The sequence below is a fragment of the Ursus arctos genome, unplaced genomic scaffold (genome assembly GCF_023065955.2).
Source record: "Ursus arctos isolate Adak ecotype North America unplaced genomic scaffold, UrsArc2.0 scaffold_30, whole genome shotgun sequence".
Lineage (NCBI taxonomy): Eukaryota > Metazoa > Chordata > Mammalia > Carnivora > Ursidae > Ursus > Ursus arctos.
The window spans coordinates 36325299-36350085 of record NW_026622986.1 but is presented as its reverse complement, the minus strand read 5'-3'; the positions used below and the strand labels follow the sequence as shown (position 1 = coordinate 36350085).

The 24787-nt window shown below is 43.9% G+C and overlaps 1 pseudogene; it reads right to left on the bottom strand.

Moving 5' to 3' along the window:
* Positions 1-645: 645 nt before the first annotated feature.
* LOC113241099 (28S ribosomal protein S24, mitochondrial-like) lies at positions 646-2492 on the bottom strand (annotated as a pseudogene).
* Positions 2493-24787: the final 22295 nt, after the last annotated feature.

Sequence of the window (24787 nt, the reverse complement as noted above, 5' to 3'; positions counted from 1 at the left end):
GGGGATACAAGTGTCACGAAGGCAGGGCTTTTGGAACAGAATGTTTTGTACACTGTTGGGTTCCAAGCGCTCAGAACATCTGTGGCACAGAGTAGTGCTCAATCGAAAGCTTGTTTCATAAGCAATGAGTATCCACTAAGGTATTTCTGGAGGGAAAAGGTACATCTGGAAATAAACTGTTCACAGTAGTTCTCTCCGTGGAAGAATTACAAGAGTCTTTCATGGTTGACTTGACACATGTCCATATTGTTTCAAATTTTAAAAATTAATGTTGATTATTTTATAATGACCAAAAACGGATTTTTCCACTCTGAGAGAAAACAAAGAACTCCAGGTAAAGTTCCTGATAAGGTGACAAGACACTCATTGCACTGGAGCTATTACCCAAGGCTCAAACAACTGGCAGCCTTTGGGGAGCCTTGGAGCATCCTCGAAGAAACCCTACTCTAGTTCTCTTCTCTAAGGAGGAAAGACAAACCAAGGGGCAAGACAACACGGAAGGTCTACTTATTCAACAGCAGCTTTGAAAAGGAATCCTTGTGAGACAGTGAGGGGATGTATTTCCTCATTCTACTTCACTCCTTTCCCACACGTTTCTGTCCTTCCCAGGCTAGAGCCTGATGCAAAAAAAAAAAAAGGACTGTCTTAGAAGTACTTATACACGACCTTGGAGGGCACAGTCTGGAGGTGCAGACAGACAGGACGTTTGTAAAAGTGGGACAACAGAGCTTCACTGTACCCCACCAGCAAGTGGAACTTGTGTGCAGGCAGCTGCCTCAGGACCAGGGCACAGACCTTCAACTCGTAAGCCCGGCGCTTTAGGATCAGCAGGTCGGCCAGATACCCTGGAAAGGTGCCCAGCATGAACTTTCAAAGGAAAACATCCTCCACTGTTTGCTCTGCAGCATGGTCCTCCCCGTACAGGTTACCTGAAAGGAGAAGGGCACCTTGAAGACTCAGCAGAAACTCCAGAGGTAACATCCAGGGCACTCAATTCCACCCCCACCCTGGCTTTTCCTCTCTTCTTCTACAAGTGGAATAAAAAGAATAACACTTTAAGGTTCAAAGTACATTATTTCATTACATTTGCAAACAAATCCTGTGAAGTAGGTATTCTCAGTCATCCTGGTTTTACCATAGGGAAGACTGAGACCTTAGCAGGGCATAAAACTCAGATGATCCTTTCCAGTCTAGCCCTTTACCACTCTTTCTGGACAATTTATATAAGCACTGGCCATCCTTTGGCCCAGAGAGATGAGGCTACCAGCTACTTCTGAGACTAGGGACATGAGCTCTCTCACTAACCAGAGCCATGGCCTCAAGCAGTGGATTCTCAGTGTAGATCCTGAAATTCCCACAGCTTATACAGTATGTGTGAAGAGTCTCCACAACCATCCCTAGATCCCCAGATCCTGAAACTACTATATCTCGTACAGTATGTATGAAGGGTCTCCACACCCATCCCCAGGCCTTAGAACCAGAACCTGAGAAGGGTGGGGGACAGGAATCTGTATTTTAAGTCCTCTAGACAGATGGTTCTCAAAACACCCAGGTTGAGAAGCCTCATACAGAACAAAACACAGCGGATTTTCTTTAGTTCCCGGTCGTTACATTCTATAAAGTCACCATGAGCAATAAGTTAGGGAACACCAAACCCTTGCTCCTAGGGGATATAAGGAGTTAGGTTTCCGCATGCCCTTGGTTAAGACACATCAATATATAACCTTGTTTCATGTGTGCTTCTGCTTAAAGACCCCTTGTTTGATACACATAACCGCTGAACACTGAGCTCTGCCAGCAGCACTGTAACTGGTGCCTGAAGGAAGCTCACCTAACATGCACTTTCTCCCCAGTGTACGTCACACCCTTCTGGTGCCTCACACTCCAGCATTAGGGCTATTTTAAGGCAGCGAAGTCACCGACAAACAGCACAAACTGTAAACATGGGGCACTAGTGGATCTCGAAAAGAACACTTCTTTACAATCTGAGCAAAACAAGAAGGCAGTGCCCTCCACAGGGAAGGTGTGTGCGGGATGGCTGCTCACCCCCATCCCACAGTGATTCCCAAATATAAAATCCGTGAATGAAAACCTCTGAACACGGAAGAGTTGAATCAAGCCTCCTGTACGTGTTTATCTGGTGTTTCTGTGATAGCCACGACTGAGAACTTCATCTGTGGGGCCCCCACACCGCAGCCCCTCACCTGTGTGCAGAGACAGCCAGCCCTTGCGGCGGGCAATGTAGTGCCGCGCGTGCACCTCCCCGTAGGTCACCGGCTTGTCCCTCTTGCCCACTTGGACTCTGGCCACTGGGTTCTAGAATCACAGAGGGGCCATGCCTGCCCACCCACCAACCCAAGCCGCGGTCATCCCCCCCGCCCCCACCGCGCCTCTGGCCTCTATACCCATCCCAGGGGTCCTAGCACATCCACCCCTGGATCCTCCACCACCACCCACCCCAGTTCCTTGCCCCCCAAGCCCAGCCCCACCATCCCCAGGCCTCAGATCACCAGCCCCTCTGCCCCCCAAGTTCCGCACTCCCACCCCACTGGACCGGACTCTCTACCCCAGGGTCCCCTGACCACCAGCCCGGTCCAGGCCACTCCCACCCCGGCCCCTGGGTTCCTGACCCCTGTCCCTCACCACCCCCCGCCGCCCCTGCCTTCCCCCCTGGCCCCTCCACCCCCAAGATCCACCACCCCCCACATGCCAGGTCCACAGACCCCTGTCACTCTGCCCTGGCCATCTGCCCCCAAAAAATAACACAAATCTAACCCACACATTCGGCACACCCTAGACACAAACCCCAAGCCTGACCCTAACCCTCACCCTAGCCCTTGCCCTCTACTCAGCCCTCCGTGAGGGCCACCACAATGACAGCAGTTCGGACCTTCCGTACTCCCAGACCCTAACCCTAACCCTAGGCTGGGTTCTGACACCACCTGCCCCAAAAACCTGGCTCCAAAGATTGAGGGATTGGGGACACTTCAGCAATACCAGAGGACTCAGCCTGCAACACAGAAGGAAACGGTACCATTTGGAACTCCAGAAAGGATTCAGAGAAGGAGAAAACTGAATGCAACCTGGGCCAATCCCAGCGAACCCACACTTTCAGCGGCCCCCCTGGACACAAACCCTGAGGCTAACACTCACCCTAACCCACACCCTCAACTCAGCCCTCCAAGAAGGTTGCCACACAGCAGTCAGATCAGACCTGACATGCTCCTAGACCCTAACCTTAGATCGGGTTCTGAAAGGACCACCCCCAGAGGCCTGGCTCCAAAGCCTGAGGGATTGGGGAAACCTTAGCAATACCAGGGGACTCAGCCTGCCACCCAGAAGGAAACCATGCCATTTGGGACTCCGGGAAGGATTCAGGGCAGGAGAATTCTGAATGCCAACCTGAGCCAATCCTAGCAAACCCCCACTTTCAGGGGCCCCCTGGGCCCAACCCTGAGCCTGACGCTCACCTTATCCCTAAGCTAACCTTAATCCTAAACCCTAAACCGTAACCCTAACTCCTAACCCCTAATGCCTAACCCTCACCCTAACCAGAAGAAGAAAACTGGAGAATGGTAAAAAACATTTTGGACAGTCGGGCAGGTGGACACAGTTGAAGTGGTGGGTCTGTGGTCATTGTTATAATGTGGAAACTGTAATGATCTCCTTTCAGGTTGTAGCTGTCCACAAAACAGTGTCCCTCATTGGGGTAAAAGGCACTGAAGTATAAGTGGCAAATGTGGTAAAGAAACGACAGCTGGGGAGTCTGAGTGTGGAGATACAGGGTATTTGTGCTGCTGTGACAAGTTCACTGCACTGTGAAATCACCACAGAGTCAGTTACTCTTAGGAACAATCATGTCAGCACCAGGTCACTGGAGCAGAGACCACATCAAGCTTCGTGATGGAGGCTACGTCCTCCCAGACCCAGGTCACCCACCGAAGAGAGACCACTCGCCAGCGTAGGAGGCCACACATTAGCAAGAGACTCGTGGGAGGATGACATCGGCGGCCCCTGTGTCTTGGGTGCAGGAGAAGCAGCGGGATCTGGAATTCCAGTTTTCCACAACTCTCCACCAAAAACTGGTTAGAACTGTGAAAATGCATGAAGGGAAACCTCAGTACAGTGGACTGGGGTCACCAGAAAGGGGGGCTCGGCGGGGGAGCCGACCACTCAGTGTCAGTCACAGGAACAACTGTTGATTGCAGACCCCACATTAGAAGCCCCACAGCAGAGACTCATCAGTCACAGGCCCCAAAGGGAATGATGCAGGTTTGATCTCCTCCAAGAAGTCACCACCCCTGCAGCTCAGCAGGTGAGAACCCCCCATCACCCTGAACTGCGCTTCTCTCCAGGGGACTTTCCTTCAAACAACCCTCCCAACTTCCTCCTCCTCCATGAAATACCGAACAGAGGACAGCCCTGTTTTCGGACACCCCCGAGACACCCATGACAGACGTCGAGGGAGACGGACAGCCCTTCCTCAGACACTCGGGAGACACCGACGACAGACGGACACCCGGGAGACACCGACGACAGACGTCGAGGGAGACGGCCGGCCCTGCCCTCGGACACCCCCGAGACACCGATGACAGACGTTGAGGGAGACGGACGGCCCTGTCCTCGGACACCTGGGAGACACCGATGACAGACGGACACCTGGGAGACACCGACGACAGACGGACACCCGTGAGACACCGACGACAGGCGTCGAGGGAGACGGACGGCCCTGCCCTCGGACACCCGGAGACACCGACGACAGACCGACACCCGGGAGACACCGACGACAGACGTCTAGGGAGAAACGCAGAGACCGGAAGACACTCTGCGCTCGGGAAGAACCGACGCCGTGAGAACACCTGCTCTCCCCACAGCCGTCTGTCTGCAGAGCGCGCGCCGTCGCTACCGAACCTCCAGACACGGAACCGACAGCCCGGACCGGGTGTGGACGCGGGGAGCACCCTGCGGGGCCGAACAAGCACCGGGCGGGCGGCCGGAGGCTCCCTGACTGCAGACCGCCTGCGGAGCCCCCGGAACCGGATCCGTGTGCGCGTAAACACGGACCCGCGGACCAGCCCAGCGGATCCGGGCCCAGGGAGGGGAGACCCCACAGCCCCGCGCACAGCCCCGCCAGCGACCCCACGGCACCGCACACGAAGCCACGGAAACCCCACCGTCTACACTGCGCGCCCTGCCTCCGCGGGCTCCTGTGAGCACGGAGCCCTCGGCAGTCCCCGCTCAGACGGCTTCTCCTCATCTTCTCCTCCCGCGGCGGGTCCTGAGGAGACCCGGGTCCTATGGGTATGGACGCGGCCCCACATCCTCCACAGCAGCTCCTGTGGTGTGGACGCGGCCCCACGGCCTCCACAGCGGGTCCTGTCAGTGTGGACACCACCCCATGTCCTCTAGAAGCCGCCACTGCGGGTTCCGTTAGCGTGGGCGCGGACAAACACACTCCTGAAGCCTCACCGCGGGGGCTGAGGAAGCGGTGCCGCGCGGGTGAGAGCCGCGGAGATACGGCGGGTTGGACGCGCAGGCCCCGCCCCGGCGGGCGAGTGGGGACGCGGGCGCCCCCTGCGGGCGGTGGAGGCAGTGCAGGATGCGGTGCACTGAGTTCGGTGGATGCATCTGCCTCCTTCCAGGATCCACCTGAATCCGTTAAATTTTGGAATGGGAGACCATATGGAATGAAATGAAATGTAGGCACTAAGTTTCCAACTTAAACCAAAATCAACTCAAAACTGTAGATAAATCTAGAATGTAAAACTATCAAAATATCTAGAAGGTTAAAAACATGAAAGAAAATCTACATGACCTTGGGTTTGGTGATGAGTTTTAACACACAACACTAAAAACCAATTTACAAAGGAAAAAAACTGATAACATGTACTTTATGAAGGTAAAACTTCCACTCTGTGAAAGACCTTGCTCAGAGACCCAAAAGACAAGCCACAAACTGGGAGAAAATATTTGCAAAACACACATCTGATAAAGCATTTGTATTCAAATTATACAATAAACTCTCAGAACTAAACAATAAGAAGACAACCTAGGTGAAAATGGGTAAAGATCTCAACAGACACCTGAACAAAGATGTACAGATAGTAAATACGAATACAAAACTTTGTTCAACATCCTCTATCACTAGGCAATTACAAATTTAAACAACGGTGAGGTAGCACTGCACCCCTCTTAGAAAGGTAAACTCCAAAAAACAAGGATAACAGTTGCTGGAGGGTGAGGGATGACAGGAACCCTCCTTCATGATGGGGGAATGCACATGGTGAGGGAACAGAAGGCAAGCTGAAGGCAAAGCAGGAGCTGACAGCCCCACCCCCACTCCTGTGTGCGACAAGTGTGACAGTCTTCCAGGAATCTCCCAACTATCTTCATGTTAATGCCTTGCTGGGGTGGGGGGAACAACCTTAACTTGACAATGGCAAGGCTTCTGGTTTCTTGTAGGTCCTCTTCAGCATATCAAAGTTCTTTCGAAACCTCCCATTCTCCTTTCCTCCTCTAACCCCATAGTATGTAATCAGCCACCCTCACAACCCTGGGACAGCCCCACTTTCTGCCCACGGGTCCTGTCCCTGTGCTTTAATAAACCACGATTTTGCACCAAAGATGTCTCAAGAATTGTTTCTTAGTTGGGCGCCTGGGTGGCTCAGGCGTTGAGCCTTCGGCTCAGGGCGTGATCCCAGGGTCCTGGGATCGAGCCGCGCAGTGGGCTCCCTGCTCTGCTGGGAGCCTGCTTCTTCCTCTCCCACTCCCCCTGCTTGTGTTCCCTCTCTCGCTGGCTGTCTCTCTCTCTGTGTCAAATAAATAAATAAACTCTTTAAAAAATACTGTTTCTTAGTCATCGGTTCTGGACTTCACCCCACTGAACCTCACCTGTATTCCAAAACCACATCACACATATGGCCACTGTTGAAGGCAGTTTGGCAGTTTTTCCAAAGTCCCTAAGTAAGGATCCAAAAGCCAGACTTCTAGTATTTGAAAAACTATTTCCAAACAAAAACTCACACAATTACGCACAGCAGCTCTATTCATAATGGTTAAAAACTTAAATCAGTATATTCTTCAGTAGATGAATCCATAAGCAAACAAGGGTGCATCCGTGTGAAGGAAGCAGAATTTGCGTCCCCAAAATACGCTTCTCTGGCACAAGGATTATTTGGGGATAATTAAGAAACAGCAGACACAAGAGAATCTCTGAAAACTGAGTAGAAATTGCCCTTAGGTGAGCAAAATTTACATTTGTAAAGGAAAGTTCCATTTGTAAGGCATCCCAGGAACAGAAGAATGACTAAGTCTCTAGAACTCTTATCACAGGGGACCGCACAGACTTAAATTTGCCTAACAACCATGCCGTCATTTACTGTGCTTGGCCAGATGACATCCCTTAATGGGCCTTCCCATCATCTAAGTTCTTTTTGACTTTAACCCAAGATGGCCAGTAGGGTGATGGCTGAGCCACTCGGGGAAGTTATTCATCCCCCCTAGTATCTCCTATGTATACAGGACATATACACGTAATTAAGCTTCTGTTTGTTTTTCTCCTGTTAATCGTATATTGCCAGAAGGTGTCTCAGCCAAGAGCCTAAAAGAGTAGAGGGAACATTATTTTATAAAGTTCTTTCCCATCAGGGTGGTAGCTAACAGTTCTAAAAACACCGCATCTGTAGTCTGGAATGCATCAATGAATTAAATACATGGCGTCGTGGGAGCCGGTTTGTCACTGTTGGAGTGGGAAGTTACAGAGAATCTACAAAGGGAGATGATCGCGATATCCACGTGATAATGGACCAGGTTGGAGACAGCAGCATAAACTCATCTTCAGCTTAATATGGATACAGATAATTCCACGTTGAAATCTTTATAATTAGGTGTGTTTATCATGAGGGAACAGAAGGCAAGCTGAGGACAAATCAGAAACTGACACCCCGCACCCCCCCCCCATGGGATGTACGTGACATTCCTCAGGCACTCCTGGCTGCCCTAAAGGAAAAAGAAACAGTTAACCTATAGAGACCACAATCTTGCAAGACTTGAGTCTCCCTCAGTTTACAAATGTCTTAGCAGTTTACAAGAACAAAACATTTCTATCAATAACCTAGCTTCCAGAAGGAAATGTAAACACAATTGAATGTCTTTGTAACCTGCAGCCCATAGACAGATACTTGAAGGGGGCAGAGCATAATGTTGCTCCAGAAAGCTCCCAACTATCTTCGTGTTAATGCCTCACTAGAGGGGTAAACAACCTTAACTTGACAATGACAAAGACTCCAGTGTCCTGTGAGTCTTCTTTAACATATGAAAGTACGTTCTCAACCTCCCTTTTTCCTTACCTCCCCCAACCCCACAGTGTATGATCAGCCACCCCTCACCACCGAGGGCAGCAGCTCTTTCTGCCACGGGTCCTGTCCCCGTGCTTTAATAAACCACCATTTTACAGCAAAGACTCTCAAGAATTCTTTCTTGGCCGTTGCTCTGGACTCCCCCCACGGAACCTCACCTGTATCCCACAACCCCATCATTTACATCGGTTGGAACACACGCATATACAGCCTTGCATCATCCCCTGAGCACAGTCAGCTCCTACAGGTAAGACCTTAATACCTTTCTCTAATAAAAAGAACCAGGACTCTTTGAAGAAATTGCTGACACTAGGACTAAGACAGTGAACATAGGAACCAGGATAATCTTGAAGTAACAGAAAGTAAGGAGTACCAAGAAAAAACCCACAAAGATGAAAATATGTCAAAGGAAAACAGGAGCCAATGGAAAGCGCTCTCAATCCCAAAGCAGGAATAAACCAGCGACCACACACTGAGGGGCTGGAGAAAACCAAAGGCCTAAAATGACTACCCTGGTATCCACACTGGAAAAAATAAAAGACTTGGTTAAAGGAAACTGATGTAGTTTTGGAATATTGGTGGGGTTCCGTGGGGTGGAGTGCAGAGCCCACGACCAAGAAAGAATTCTTGAGACGTCTTTGGTGCAAAATAAATGGTGATTTATTAAAGCACGGGGACAGGACCCGTGGGCAGAAAGAGCTGCTGCCCCGGGGATAGTGAGGGGTGGCTGACTATATACTAGGGGGCTGGGGGAGGTAAGGAAAAAGGGAGGTTTCTGAGAAAGTACTTTCATATGCTGAAGAGGACCTACAAGATACCAGAGGCCTTGCTGTTGTCAAGTTAAGGTTGTTTTTCCCTCTAGCAAGACATTAACATGAAGATAGTTGGGAACTTCCTGGAGGAACATTACACTCTGCCCCCTTCAAGTATCTGTCTATAGGCCGCAGGTTACAAAGACATTCAACTGTATCTACATTTCCTTCTGGAAGCTAAGTTATTGATAGAAATGCTTTGTTCTTGTAAATTGTTAAGACATTTGTAAAACTGAGGGAGACTGCTGTCCTGCAAGGTTAACTATGTGTTTCTTTCCCTTCAGCTAGGACATCCCATGGGGGGAGGGGTTTGTGGGGTGTCAGCTTCTGCTTTGTCCTCAGCTTGGCTTCTGTTCCCTCATCAGAAACCATAGGGCCAAAATGGAGTCACTTGTGTTAAGAGACCCAAGCCAGCAAACTAACATTTACTACCTAACCTAACTGCAATTTCACACACACACACACCCCATGTAACTTTTAACCAGTTAACCTGGAAAATGCATTGAATGGCCTCTTCTGGTCCCCTTAGGAGGGTGACCTTGCCTAAAACAATGCATCCTTTGCTAATAATTTCCTTTTTTCAATTCCCTCTCTGCCTTTAAAAACCTTTTCTTCCCTGTACCTCAAGGGAGCTCCTTCTGTTTGCTAGATGGGATGCTGCCGATTCATGAATTATTCGGTAAAGCAATGTAATCTTTTAAATGACTCAGTTACATTTTTATTAACAAATTACATGGGTTTTTGTTTGGTTGGTTGTTTGGGTGTGTGTGTGTGTGTGTGTGTGTGTGTGTGTGTGCGTGCAAATGCGGTTGAATTGACCTGTGCTATGCAGAATTCCAAAATAAAAATGCAGACGCTCAGCCACCCATCAAGGAGGAGGAGCTAGCTCCCTGTCCCACAGTGTGGGCTCTGCTTAGTGTCTTCCTGCCCAAGGACACACACCATACACACATGAGAAAAAATAGCTTCATGGTGGGGAAGCCTGGCCAAGTATCTGGTGACCAGCGTTAACACAAACAGTGACAAGTGGCCTCCAGACCACATTCCCTTGATATAAAGTGATGACAGAGCACTTTACTTCTGTGATCTGCTTCTTCAAAACCCATAACCCCATGAGGGGTCTAATCATGAGGAAAACACCGTAAATCTGAATGAACGCAGGACTTTCTACAAAACAGGTGAGCAGTCCTCCTTAACACTGTCAAGGTCATTAAAACAAGACAAGTCCAAGGGACCATCATAGCCAAGCAGAGCCTAAAGAGACATGACTACCACATGTCATGTGGTGCCCTGCATGGGATCCTGGAGTAGAAAAAGGTAGAACAGAGAGAACCTGAATAAAATACGGACTTTAGCTAAAAATAACCTATCAGTATTTGTTCATTAATTGTGACAATTCTGAAGAAAAATAGAAAAAGAGCAGAAATTAAAGGTCAAATAAGAGAAACCTGTTGCATCAAACTGAAAGCCTAGAGGAAATGGGTGATTTTGTAGTAAAAATACACATTAATAAAATGAACCCTTAAATAAAGAAAAAACAAGCAGACCATTTAGCCATCCAGGGAACTCTTCCTCCTGCTGGTTCTCCCCTTGCTGTTCTGGGGTTTTCCTCTCCCAGGACAGAGAAGAAGCAGGGACAGACCTGTTCTGGAGCTCCCCCGAGACCTGACCCTCCCACCCCCACTGTCTTGTCTCCCCCAGCCACGCTCCTCCCAGTGAGGACACCGTGCACGTGGGGTCTCAGGGATTGTTGATTCTGGTGTCACCTAGCACCTTCTGGATGGAAAGGGACTGAACACACTTACTGAAGTAAAATAAATTTATATATATATATATATATATATATACACATATACATACATATATAAATATTTTTAGCCCGGGGGAGGGGCAGAGGGAAAGGGAGAAAGAGAATCTTAAGCAGGCTCCACACTGGCATGGGGCTGGACCTCACAACCCTGAAATCATGACCTTCGCTGAAATCAAGAATCTGGCTTAACCAACTGAGCCACCCAGGCGCCCCTTGCTGGGTGTCCTTTTAAAAGGAGAAAATTTGGGGACGCCTGGTGGCTCAATTGGTGAAGCGTCTGCCTTCAGCTCAGGTCATGTTCCCAGGGTCCTGGGATCGAGCCCAGGTTGGGTTCCCTGCTCAGTGGGGAGCCTGCTGCTCCCTCTCCCACTGCCTCCCCCACTCTGGTGCTCACTCTCCCTCTCTCATGCTGGCTTTCTCTCTCTCCTGCTCACTCTCCCTCTCTGTCTCAGATAAATAAATAAAATCTTTTAAAAAATAGAACAATAAAATAAAAGGAGACAATCTTGGCAGAGGGGCAAAGAGGGAGAATGCGTGTGGAGACGGACACAGACATGGCAATGATGCTCTGCAAGAAGGCGTGACAGAGTTTGCCCGAAAACCACCAGAAGCTACAGGAAAGGCTTGGAGCAGATTGTTTTTCTCATACACTTCAAAAAGAATCCATGCTGCTCACACCTTGATCTCATACTTCTAAACTCTGAAACTACACAATATTTTCCTGTTGTTTAAGCCATACAATTTGCAAAACTTTGTTATGGTAGACCTAGCAAACTAATACAGAGATTATCACTAAATCTAGAAAATTCTCAATCACTTTGAAGCAATTACCGTAAAATATTTATTTGACTTTTTTTTCTCTTTCTTCTCTTTCTGGTCTTTCCACTGGGCACATAGTACACCTTTCAAAATTGTCCCATGGCTCTTGGATATTCTCTTCTGTCTTTTTAATTCTTTTGTCTTTTGCATCTCAGTTTTTGAAATTTCTATTAACCATTCTTCTAACTCACTGATTCTCTCCTTAGCTTAGTTCAGCCGATTGGTTAGCCAATTGAAAGGCATTCTTCATTTCTGTTATAGTGATTCCTTCCTCCTGCTAGCTAACTCCTAGAGGTGAACAGTTAGGTTATTGATTTGAGATCTTCCTCATCATTTTAAGGTAGATGTTTACAACTATAAATTTTTCTCTAGGTATTGCTTTCACTCCATCCCATAAATTGTGGTGTGTTGCATTTTCATTATAATTTATCTCTATCACTAGGAAGATTTTGAGTAGGAAGAGAGCACAACCCACCTTCTTATGTTAGCTTTCAAGTCCTTATGTACATTTTCCCACAGACAGATTTTTAACTCTATCATTCACTGAGAAGTGAAATCATCATTTAATCCCACTGCGTAAAGAACTTCCTGGAGGAAGGGAAAATACAAAGCTCTGTCAAAGAGTCACATTATGTTAAAGGCATTTCAAAAATGATTGAATGCCTTCTTCACAGAATGGGGTAGAATAAATGGGGATGAAAGTGGAAGCATCATACAAGTTTGACATATTGTGATATCCAGTCCAGTCCTTCACAAAGGGCTAAACTTAAACAGATGACATACTCAGCAGAGAAGCCCACACAGCCTGATTGTTTTTCACTCTTATGAACATCTCCATAGCACACGCAAAGTGTCCCTCCAAGAGCACAGCTTTCCAGTAGACGCATCAGTGTTACAGCCTCCCAGGATGAGGTTTGCTGAGTTGTTTGACTTGAATGACTTCCTACCAGAGCAAATCAAAGCTGGCAAACACTGGGATTTCCTATGCATGGGAAAGCCAAGCAGTATCATCAGAATGTAACATCAGGCTACAGAGATAACTGCCTGAATGCTAGCCTGGGCAAGACTGTGGAGGGGTGTTCTTCCATTGAGGATAAAGTGCAATCTTCTGCACTACTGTCTGACTACATGAAATTAATAGGATTTTGAAGAATGACTACCAAGTGAATGGTCACTATACAATATTTATCACACACATATGTATTAATTGAAGTACAAAATAACCAATTCTAGTCCCTGCTCTGACTATGACTATAGTACCATTTATCATCCCCCTTCTAAAGTCAACACTCAGTTGAAACTAATGGAATAAAGTGCTACTGGAAAATATTGCTGCTGCCCAGGGTCAAAGTCATTCTTCCTTTATGCTGGGTATCTCTATCCAGTTTCATTGATTTTAATTGTTAAAAAACGGCAGTGAAAGTCTCCAGGGTAGGGAAGCCACGTTGTTTTTTTACTTAGCATAAGCATAGGATTTTAATACTTACAAATTTCCCCCCATATATCATCTCATTTATGACTTAGATACTTACAGATCAATTTTCCAAGAAAATTTTAATTTATCAAGGCAAATTCACACATCAGAGAAAGAGCTATTGTCAACGTAATGGGAAATCAAAGCAAGGAGGTCTAGAGAGTGTTAAAGGGAAGATAGGTCATCTACTTATGATACTAATTTCCACAGTGTTTGGGTATCACCTTCCGCGGTCACTTCCTAGCCCCCTCTACTATGCTATCTTGTTTGCTTCACATCGTTTACCATTATCTCCAATGATACTTCCCATCTTTCTTCATGTTTATTTTCTGTCTTACTGCACTAGAGTGCAGGCTGCCTGAATGTAGAAATCTGGTTCGTTTTGTTCACCACCACCCCCCCCAAACAACCTAGGACAGCGGCGGGCACACAGATGGTGTTTTCCAAAGTAAGTCTCAAAGTGTGGGGTCATGAATGTGGCTTTTGGAGTGCCCTCTCCCTGCCATGAAGACGGCGAACCGACGTGGCAGAAAACTAACTAGAAAATCCAAGCATACTCACTGTGGCCAATCTCCCTGTGCAACATGCAGAGCCCACTGTGGGCAATCTCCCTGTGCAACATGCAGAGCCAACTCAAAACAAAAAAGTTAATCTACACTCTGGAGCTTCACGTGAAGAATCGGCATATTATGGAGTAAGCACTGGATTGAACAGAAAAGTTGATTTACCTTGTGGCTCTGGCACCTTCTTACTATGTAAATTTGGAAAAATCAGTTAAAGCTTCTGTGCCTCAGTTCCCTGGGGCACCAATACCTGTGTGAAAGGGCTAATATACCGCCTGGAACGAAGTAGGCATCTTTTTTTAAATGTTTTTTTAACTTGGTCATTTCTACCCAGTAGGTTTATCAGGACCATTGACACAACAGATTTAAGCAGTATAAAAACACAAAAATGCTTCTGATTTACAAGCTTAAATGGAAACTTTTCCTTTGATTTTTGAATTCTCGCGGCACTGTACCTGCGCGGTCTGAGCCACCACCTCAAACGACAGACGGCTCATTATTCACTAACAGGCAGCGGGGCTGCCTGTTATCCCATTTCTGCATCAGGTGATCGCACCATCACTGTGCAGTGTTCCCTAAAGTGTCAGCCTCAGTTGCCTGTCCAAAATCTACCTGAATTTGTTTATTAAAGAAGAAGATGCCTCATCCTACCCAAAGATTAGATTTCCAATGCATTAGCCAGTGAGGCGGGTTTTAAAATTTTCATGGAAAGAGGAGAAGAAAGGTTTCTATAGTACGCCCAACACTGAACTTCATTAAAATCCCCTTTAGGCATTGCTGCTGTTTTTCTGAAATTTTATCTCTTTCATCTCCTCTCTACCTTCTCCCCTTCCATTTTCACTCTCCCCACATTGCTTCTAAAATCACTCTCATGCCTGGACACTTTTACTTCCCGCCCTTGGTTTCGGTGACCTCTCAGCCTAACAGAAGCCTGACCGCTAGCTGACAGCACTTCAGGGAGAAATTCAGGGACCACTTACTGACACTCACCATGCCAGCTGTGAGACCACTCCCACCAGAAGCAGCTTCTCTGTTTTCTCTAATAAAAACAGGGCGGGAGAAAAGTTACAGCGTGCATTTTGCTAGTATATAGCACTTTCTTCCAAACATCACACCAGCATTATATCATTGAATCCCACTGGCATTGGCAGGGGAGGCCCCAACAGATCTCTCTCAGAAAGAACACCTCGGGGATGCCTGGGTGGCTCAGTCGGTTAAGTTCCTGCCTTTGGCTAACGTCATGATCTCACGGTCTTGGGATCGAGTCCTACATCAGGTTCCTCGGTCAATGGGGAGCCTGCTTCTCCTTCTGCCTTCAGCTCCCCCTGCTTGTGCTCGCTCTCTCTCTCTCTGACAAATAAATTAATAAATAAAATCTTAAAAAAAAAAAAGACCACCTCACAGAAGCAATGTCTGAGCACAGAAAGGAAGTGCTTATGATCTCAGTCTGCAAAATCTCGATGATTTTAGGAGATCTCCAAGTTCTCACCAGGAAAGGTGGATCATGGGGGTGCCTGGCTGACTCAGTCAATAGAACATGCAACTCTTGCTATCCAGGTCATGAGTTCAAGTCCCACCTAGAGCATAACCTTAATTAAAACAAAACAAAACAAAAGTCAGATTGCAAACTGTAAGATCCATCCCAGTAAATTTCTCAAAATGAAGACAGTGGGTTCTGATGGAAATGATGTCTTCACTTCTGGCAACTTTACCTTCAACTCTGTCTCACAAGTGCTTCTGCACAAAAATTTTACAAAAGCACCTTTTCATTGTATCCTCTGCTACTTTAGTCAGCTTTTTTTTTCTTAATGTGCGGATATACGGAAAATGCTTGAAAGTAAATCTTAAGACTTCAAGATGCAGGTTATTAGGACTTGGATTTGGATTCCTAGTCAATGGTTTTCTAAGTAAGGAATATTGATGTTGAGTAGTTCTCAGGGAAAAGCATCGTGCAAAAGCAAGAACTGGAGGATGTTGTGCTGTAAAATAAATATGACCCTAAACCAGTGAATTAACTCTAGACCAGTGAATTGATTTCTATTTAAACACAAAACAAAATTTTCCATTAAAATTATTATTGTCAGGTATTTTCAATAGGCTTGTCAGTTTCTCAGTCATAGCTGATCATTTTAAGAAAATTATTTCATTTTGATATAATTTCTCAAAAATAAGATGGGAAAATGTTAGATAAGGAGCCAGCAGTGTGGTATGGTTCAGCTGTTAGTTTCTTCTTCGGTGATGAAGGGAATTGGACAAGACACCCTTGATGGGCAACTCCAAACACTTACAGTGCAAAGACAGGTGGGACACAGCCCAGACTCTGTCCAGAATATCTGCCCCCCTATTGCTTCAGGGGTCTTGGATGACTTGGAGCCCATGATTAAGGCTTGGATGCCTTCATTAATAACCACTGATTCAAACTGTTACTGGTTTTGGTCAGGAAATCTGGAATTCTGATTACTTCTTTTCTCAGGTTCTATCACGTGGATCAAATACAAATTTATTCCATAAGTCTAAAGAAAATGAAATACGCTTTGGAGCAGGGATACTAAAAACCTAAAGCAAACACTTTTGACTCAAAATGCATGTTGTTATAATTATTGATCAATTCTTTGAATCCTGTTTAATGTTCTCAGCATAGAAGAAATAGCTTCAATATATAAATAATGTCTAAAGTGACAACTTAATTCTTTTATAGTCATGATATATCATGCATTTTTAGATTAAGACAGGTTGAAATACAGTATTACTAAGTGAATAAGAATAACATTATACAAAATCTTTAATTTTGGTATGATCACCTGTAGCACTTTAGGAAACACAAACACACATACGCATACACATCTTTTTGAAGGGTATGAGATAGGGTTTTTCCTAAATAATTAAACAATGATGGAGAATTAGAAACTGTGTAAATTACTCATATTTTGGAAATATCATTTAGCAAATAAAATATCTAGTCTTTGACCTGGCAAAGAGAATAATCCATGCCAAAGTAAAGACATATTAGTATTATGCTTTAATGTTCTTTAAAAATCTACACATTTAGAGCAGGCAAAAAAATGTTACTGCGATGGAAACTGTTTTTAAGAATATTAAATAATATTAAAGCATTAAGTTGCTACAAGAGGAGATGTATTTTTCACTTTCAAAAGAAAAATATTTCATGATCTGATTTATACATAAAGAAAAGATTAGTCTCAAAATTTAGTCTTTTATTTACCTCTTCACCCTACTCATCAAGACATTGGACTCTTGTTCAACATGATGTAAAAATAAACGTTTTCTGAAAAGTTTCATTAAAAATGTCATTTTAATTGCTACTTTCAAAATTGGCAGCCACTTATTTCTTGAAACATTTAATGTGAAGAAACATTTTATCTTGGACACAGGTTTACAAGAGAGCCACAGCTTTAAAATAAAATTTACATGAAGATATCAAGAGTGACAACGGCTCCATTTTAAGTCACCTCAAAATGATGGCTCTGCATGTAATATGCAAGCAGGTGGTCTTTCATTTAGTTGTATTTACATTCCCTTTTTTTAATAATAATTTTTATTATGTTATGTTAGTCACCATACAGTACATCCCTAGTTTTTGATGTAAAGTTCCATGATTCATTATTTGTGTATAACACCCAGTGCACCATACAATACGTGCCCTCCTTAATACCCATCACCGGCCTGTCCCAATCCCCCACCCGCCTCCCCTCTGAAGCCCTCAGTTTGTTTCCCAGAGTCCATAGTCTCTCGTGGTTCATTCCCCCTTCTGTTTCCCCCCCCTTCATTCTTCCCTTCCTTCTCCTACCGATCTTCCTACTTCTTATGTTCCATAAATGAGTGAAACCATATGATAATTGTCTTTCTCTGCTTGATTTATTTCACTTAGCATAATCTCCTCCAGTCCCGTCCATGTTGCAGCAAATGTTGGGTAATCGTTCTTTCTGATGGCTGAGTAATAGTCCATTGTCTATATGGACTACATCTTCTTAATCCAGTCATCTGTTGAAGGGCATCCCAGCTCCTTCCACAATTTAGCTATTGTGGACAATGCTGCTACCAAATATTTTAAAAAGAGGTAATACCTATTCTTTTCAAACTATTTAAAAAATTTGAAGAGGAAGGAGTGTTTCCAAATCCATTTGATGAGAACACCATTACCCTGATAGAAAACTAGACAAAGACTACAAAAAAAAAAAAAATCCATGCATTTGACAAAATTCAACATCCATTGAAGATAAAAACTCTCAGGAAAGTGGGAATAGAGGGAATGTACCTAAACATAATAAAAGCCATATATGAGAAACCAAAAGCTAACATCACGCTCAATAGTGAAAAGCTGAAGGCTCTTCCTCTAAGATCAGGAACAAGATAAGGATGCCTACGCTCACCATTTTTATTCAACATGGTATTGGAAGTCCTAGCCATGGCAATCAGAGAAGAAAAGGAAATAAAAAGCATCCAACTTGAGAAGGACGAACTAAAACGGTCAGAAGATGACATGATACTAAATACAGAAAACCCTAAAGACTTCACCAAAAAATATATTAGAACAATAAGGGGCGCCTGGGTGGCACAACGGTTAAACGTCTGCCTTCGGCTCAGGGCGTGATCCCGGCGTTACGGGATCGAGCCCCACATCAGGCTCCTCTGCTATGAGCCTGCTTCTTCCTCTCCCACTCCCCCTGCTTGTGTTCCCTCTGTCGCTGGCTGTCTCTCTCTCTGTCAACTAAATAAATAAAATCTTAAAAAAAAAAAAAAAGAACAATAAATAAATTCAGTAAAGTTGCAAAACACAAAATTATTATACAGAAATCTGTTGCATTTCTCCACACTAATCATAAACTAGCAAAAAGAGACATTAAGGAAGCAATCTTATTTATAATCACACCAAAAAGAATAGAATACATAAGAATAAGTTTCATTGAATAGATTAAAGACTGTACTCTGAAGTATACAGGACACTGAGGAAAGAAATTGAAGATGATGTAAATAAATGGAAACATATAGCATGCATATAGATTGGAAGAATTAATATTCTTAAAATGTCCATAGTACTCAAAGCAATCCTCATACTCAATGCAATCTCTACTAAAATACCAATACATTTTTCACAGAACCAGAAAAGTAATCCTAAAATTTGTACGGAACTGCACATACACAAACAAATAGCCAAAGCAATCTTGAGAAAGACAAAGCTGAAAGTACGACAATCCCAGCTTTCAAATTATACCAAAAAGCTATAGTAATAAAAAAAGTAGGGTATTGGCCCCAAAATAGGCACATAGATCAATGGAACAGGATAGAGAGCCCAGAAATAAACCCATGCTCTATGATCAGTTATTCTACAACTGACTTATTTCAATTGACTTATTTCACTTAGCATAATCTCCTCCAGTGATGGTGATGCAATGGGGATGATATGCAATGGGGAAACGATACGTTCTCCAATAAATGTATTTGAAAAAACTGGATAGCTACCCATAAAAGAATGAAAGTCAACCACTTTTTAAACACACATAAAAAAATCTCAAAATGAGTTAAAGATCTATATGGGAGGCCCGAAACCATACAAACCCTAACAAACAAACTTAGGAAGTAAACTCTTGGGCATTGGTCCTAGCAATTTCTTTTGCATCTGTCTCCTCAGGCCAAGGGCAACAAAAGCAAAAATTAAACAATTGGGACTATGTCAAACTATAAAGTCTTTGCCCAGCAAATGAAACCAACAACGAAATGAAAAGGCAACGTACTGAATGGGAGAAGATATTTGCAAATGGTGTATCTGATAATGGATTAATATCCAAAATATACAAAGAACTCATACAACCAAACACACACATTCACAAAAAATCTGATTACAGTGGGCAAAGGACCTAAATAGATATTTTTCCAGAGAAGACATACAAATGGCTGATAGATGTGTGAAAAGATGCCCGATATTACTAATCATCAGGGAAATGCAAATCAAAACCATAATGAAATACCACCTCACACCTGTCAGAATGGCTAAAATCAAAAAGACAAGAGATAACAAGTGTTGGCGAGGATGTGAAGAAAAAGGAACTGCTGGTGGGGATGCAAACTGGTGCAGCCACTGTGGAAAACAATATGAAGGTTCCTCAAAATATTAAAAATAGAAATACCAGGGGTGCCTGGGTGACTCAATCACTTGAGCATCCAACTCTTGGTCTTGGCTCGGGCCTTGATCTCAGGGTTGTAAGTTCAAGGCCCACGTTGGGCTCCATGCTGGGTGTGGAGCATACTCAAAAAAAAAAATAGACATACCATATAATCCAGCAATTCCAATTCTAGGTATTTACACAAAGACAACACTAATTTGAAAAGATATATGGGCCCCTTTGTTTATTGCAGCATTATTTCCAACAGCCAAGACACAGAAGCAGCCTAAGTGTCCATCGGTAGATAAATGGATAAAGGAGATGTAATTTATCTAATGGAATATTACTGAGCTATAAAAATAATGAAGTTCTGCCATTTGTGACAACTTGGATTGACCTAGAGGGTATAATGCTGAATGGAATAAGCAGAGAGAGAAAGAAAAGTACCATATGATTTCACTTATATGTGAAATCTAAAAACAAAACAAAACAAACCAGAAACAGACTAAAAAATACAGACAATAAACTGCTGGTTGCCAAGGGGATGGGAGGAGAATAAACAAAATAGGTGAAGAGCATTAGGAGGTATAAACTTGCAGTTATAAAATAAGTAAGTCTTGGTGACCTAAAGCGCAGCATAAGAAATAGTCAATAACATTGTAATAACTCTGTATGGTCACAGATGGTAACTACACTTATTGTAATGAGCATTTTGTAATGTATATAAATGTCAAATCACTGTGTTGTACACCTGAAACTAATATAACATTGTATGTCAACTATACTTCAATTAAAAATAAGTAAATGAAATACTTAGGCATACATCTAAAAAATATATTTATTTTTTAGAAAGACTTTATTTATTTATTTATTTATTTGAGAGAGAGAGACCGTAAGCACAAGCAGGGGAAGGGGGCAGAGGGAGAAGCAGACTCCCCACTGAGCAAGGAGCCCAATGCAGGACTTGATTCCTGGAGCCTGGGATCAGGACCTGAGCTGAAGGCAGACACTTAACTGACTGAGCCACCCAGGTGTCCCCAAAAAAAATATTTAAACATCTGAGGAAAACTACAAAATTCTGACAAAATCGGAGAACTAAATAAATGTAGGGAGTGCCCTTGTTCGTGGATAAGAAGACTAACCATGTCAACATGTTTGTTTTTCCCCACTTGGCTTGCAGATTCCATGCAATCCCAATGAAAACCACAGCAGGTTATTTTGTCCTTACAGCAGAATTGATTGTAAAGTTTATATGGACAGACAAAAGACCTAGAACGGCCAATTCTGTGTGGGAGAAGAAGACGATCCGAAGACTTCCATGACTACTTTCAGGCTTTCTGTAAACCTACAGTAATGAAGACAGTGAGACTGAGAGAAGAGACAAGCAGAACAGCAGAACAGGAGAGGCAGGCTGCAGACCCCCGTAAGTACAACCAACCGGTCTTTCACAAACGGGGAAAGGCAGTCTGATGGTGCAAAGACAGGCGCTTCGACAAACGGTGCGGAAACAAACAGCTCCACATCCACATGCAAAAACACAAAAGATGAATCTAGACAAATGTTGTACCCACCACAATGAACTCAAGATGCGTCATTGACCTGAACGTAAAATTCAAAACTGCAAAACCCCTAGAAGAGAACAAAATGTAGGTTATCTTCAGTGTGTGATGACTATTTCTATACAATACCAGGGGCGCACTGAAAGAAGTGATACACCAGACGTCGTTAACATTAAAAACTTCTCTTCTGCAAAAGACAATGTCAAGAGAATGAGAAGACAAGCCATACACTGGGAGAAAATATTTGCAAAAGACATATCTGATAATGGACTATTATCCAAAATATAAAAAAAAAAAAAACCCTCTTAAAACACAATAATAAGAGGGGCGCCTGGGTGGCACAGCGGTTAAGCGTCTGCCTTCGACTCAGGGCATGATCCCGGCGTTCTGGGATCGAGCCCCACATCAGGCTCCTCTGCTATGAGCCTGCTTCTTCCTCTCCCACTCCCCCTGCTTGTGTTCCCTCTCTCGCTGGCTGTCTCTATCTCTGTCGAATAAATAAATAAAATCTTTTAAAAAAAACACACAATAATAAGAAAGCAAACAACCCAATTTTTTAAATAGGCCAAAGACCTGATCCGATATCTTGCCAAAGAAATTATACAGATGGGAACTATGCATATGGAAGATGTTTCACATCACATGTCATCAGGGAACTACAACAAAGACAAGGAGTTACCACCACAAATGAACTAGAAGGACCCAAGTAAAGAACTCTGGTAACAGTATGTGTTGGCAGGGACGGGAGCAACAGGAGCTCTCGCTCGCGGGCGGAATGCAAAACGGCACAGCCTCTTGGGAAGACAGTTTGGTACGTTCTTGCAAAACTAGACACACCCTTGCCACACAATCCAGCCATCGCGTTCCTTGGTATTTATGCAAAGAAGTTGAAAACATATGACTACACAAAAAGCGGCACACAAATGTTTCCAGGAGTTTTATTCATAATTACCAAAACTTGGAAGCAAGCAAGATGCTCTTCAAGGTAAAAAGATAGATTAACTGTGAGCTATCAAGCCATGAAAAGACAAGGACAAACTTGAAATTCATGTCACTGAGTGAAAGAAGCCCATCTGGAAGGCTACATCTTGTATGATTCCAATAGCACGACATTCTGGAAAAGGAAAAACTATACAGACAACAAGAAAGGTCAGGGTTTTCCAGGGACTGGTTGGGAAGGAGGGATGAATAAATAGAGCACGGAGGATTTTTAGAATCGTGAAAATCCTCTCCATGATAGTGTAATGATGGAGGCATGTCATTATACATTTGTCCAAACACACAGAATGTACAGCACCAAGAGTGGCCTCAAAGGAAACAAGGACTTACTACAGTGTGCCCGGGTAGGTTCACCAGTTGTGATAGATGCCTAATCCTGATGCCCATGGACCACGCAGAGGTTGGAGGGACGGGCCATACAGGAAATTCCCCTCCATTTTGCTGCGTTCCTAACACTGATCTTAAGAGTGACTCTAAAGAGGGCGCCTGGGTGGCGCAGTCCTTAAGCGTCTGCCTTCGGCTCAGGGCGTGATCCCAGAGTTCTGGGATCGAGTCCCACATCAGGCTCCTCTGCTGGGAGCCTGCTTCTTCCTCTCCCACTCCCCCTGCTTGTGTTCCTTCTCTCACTGGCTGTCTCTCTCTGTCAGATTAATAAATAAAATCTTTAAAAAAAAAAAAAAAAGAATGACTCTAAAGAGAGAGAAAAGGGGTGCCTGGCTGGCTTGGTCAGTGGAGCGTGTAACCCTTGATCTCGGGGTCAAGAGTTCAAGCCCCACATTGGGTGTAGAGATGACCTAAAAAATCAAATAGAGAAAGAGTCTTAGGAAATTGCTAAATGTGAAAGAAAAATTAGAACGCACAGCTTAATGATACTAAAGTTTATAGGAAGAGTACTTAACATATCTGAATATATTATTTTAAATTTGTTCTGACTTCTATTACCTAGTTTAAAGTAATCACCACTGCACCACTGACATCACTAACTCGTAGAAAATGCTAACAAGTGGCACACCCTTGATAAATTCCTCCACGGACGACTTTGGGCACTTGAGAGAATAAGAAAGTGAGAACTGATAAAAATGAAGACAGACAGCCCCTCCCACAGTGTGCGAGACCCCGGCTTCGCTTCCCTGCCCCCTCATACACAGGAGAGCACAGAGGAACGGAGTGGCTTAAACATTTTAAATGACCGGTGTCGACATTCACTGAACTTGAAAACCGTACTATTTTTAGTACATTTCCGGTGTCAGTCAAGCTGGTTGAACCAGTTTTTCACTATTGGTAATCCAGGAAGGCCCAAATAAAAGGTGTCCTTTGCTGACATGTGTGTTTGCACGCATGGAATGCTTATGGTCAAGTGTGGATGACGTTGGTGCAGACAGAACAAGGCACTGTGAAAATTAGCACAGTAAGTCTGTTCAAGAAAATAGGGCAAAACGTTAACTACAATAGCAGATAAAGTGAGTGTCTTCAGGAAATCCAAGAAAAAACCAGCAGAATAGGGCAAAAATACACAAAATGTAGCAAGACTGACCATGTGTTAGTAATTAATTGTTAAAGTTGGGTAATAAAACACAGCAATGAATCATTCCATTCTCTTGACTTTTGTTTATGTTTTAAATTTTCCATAATGAAGAAAGAGAGAAAATCAGAAAAAAAAAATCCAGTGTGTGTCTTTTTAAAAACCTTCTTTAAACAATGAAATAAAAATTTATAAAAGTGGTTAAAATGCATATAAAGACAAGATGTACTTGTGGTAAAGCTTCCTAGGGAAAAATAACGCAACACAGAAGACTGAATTAATGCCAGTGAAGGAAAGGCCACCGGTTAACCGAGAACAGGTTGTGAGTTTCACAAAACGGATCAGCTCAGCCATGCTTGCACGTCATTTTAAGCTTTTTACCAGATAAATGAGAAACCTCACTTGGGAAAGTTAGCCTGTTGGTGTAAACACACACACAAACACACACACACCGTCCATTCCCCAAAATGAGAGAGATTCATAGGAGACTGTACCATACAAGTGAGTAGTTTGAGATAAATGATTTGAGAAGGTTAAGTCCATTATTTCTTAAATCACTGAGTGCTAGGAAACAATGTTTCTAAAAAACAAATATGGTACCAATTCAAAGAGGGAGGTTTTTGTGAAAACGATATATTTGAATCCAATCTTTTGCAAATAGAATCAATTTGAAAACAATAGTGAAGTTTTGAAGAACAAACCGGGCTTACTACTTATTTTTTTTTTAAGATTCTATTTATTTATTTGACA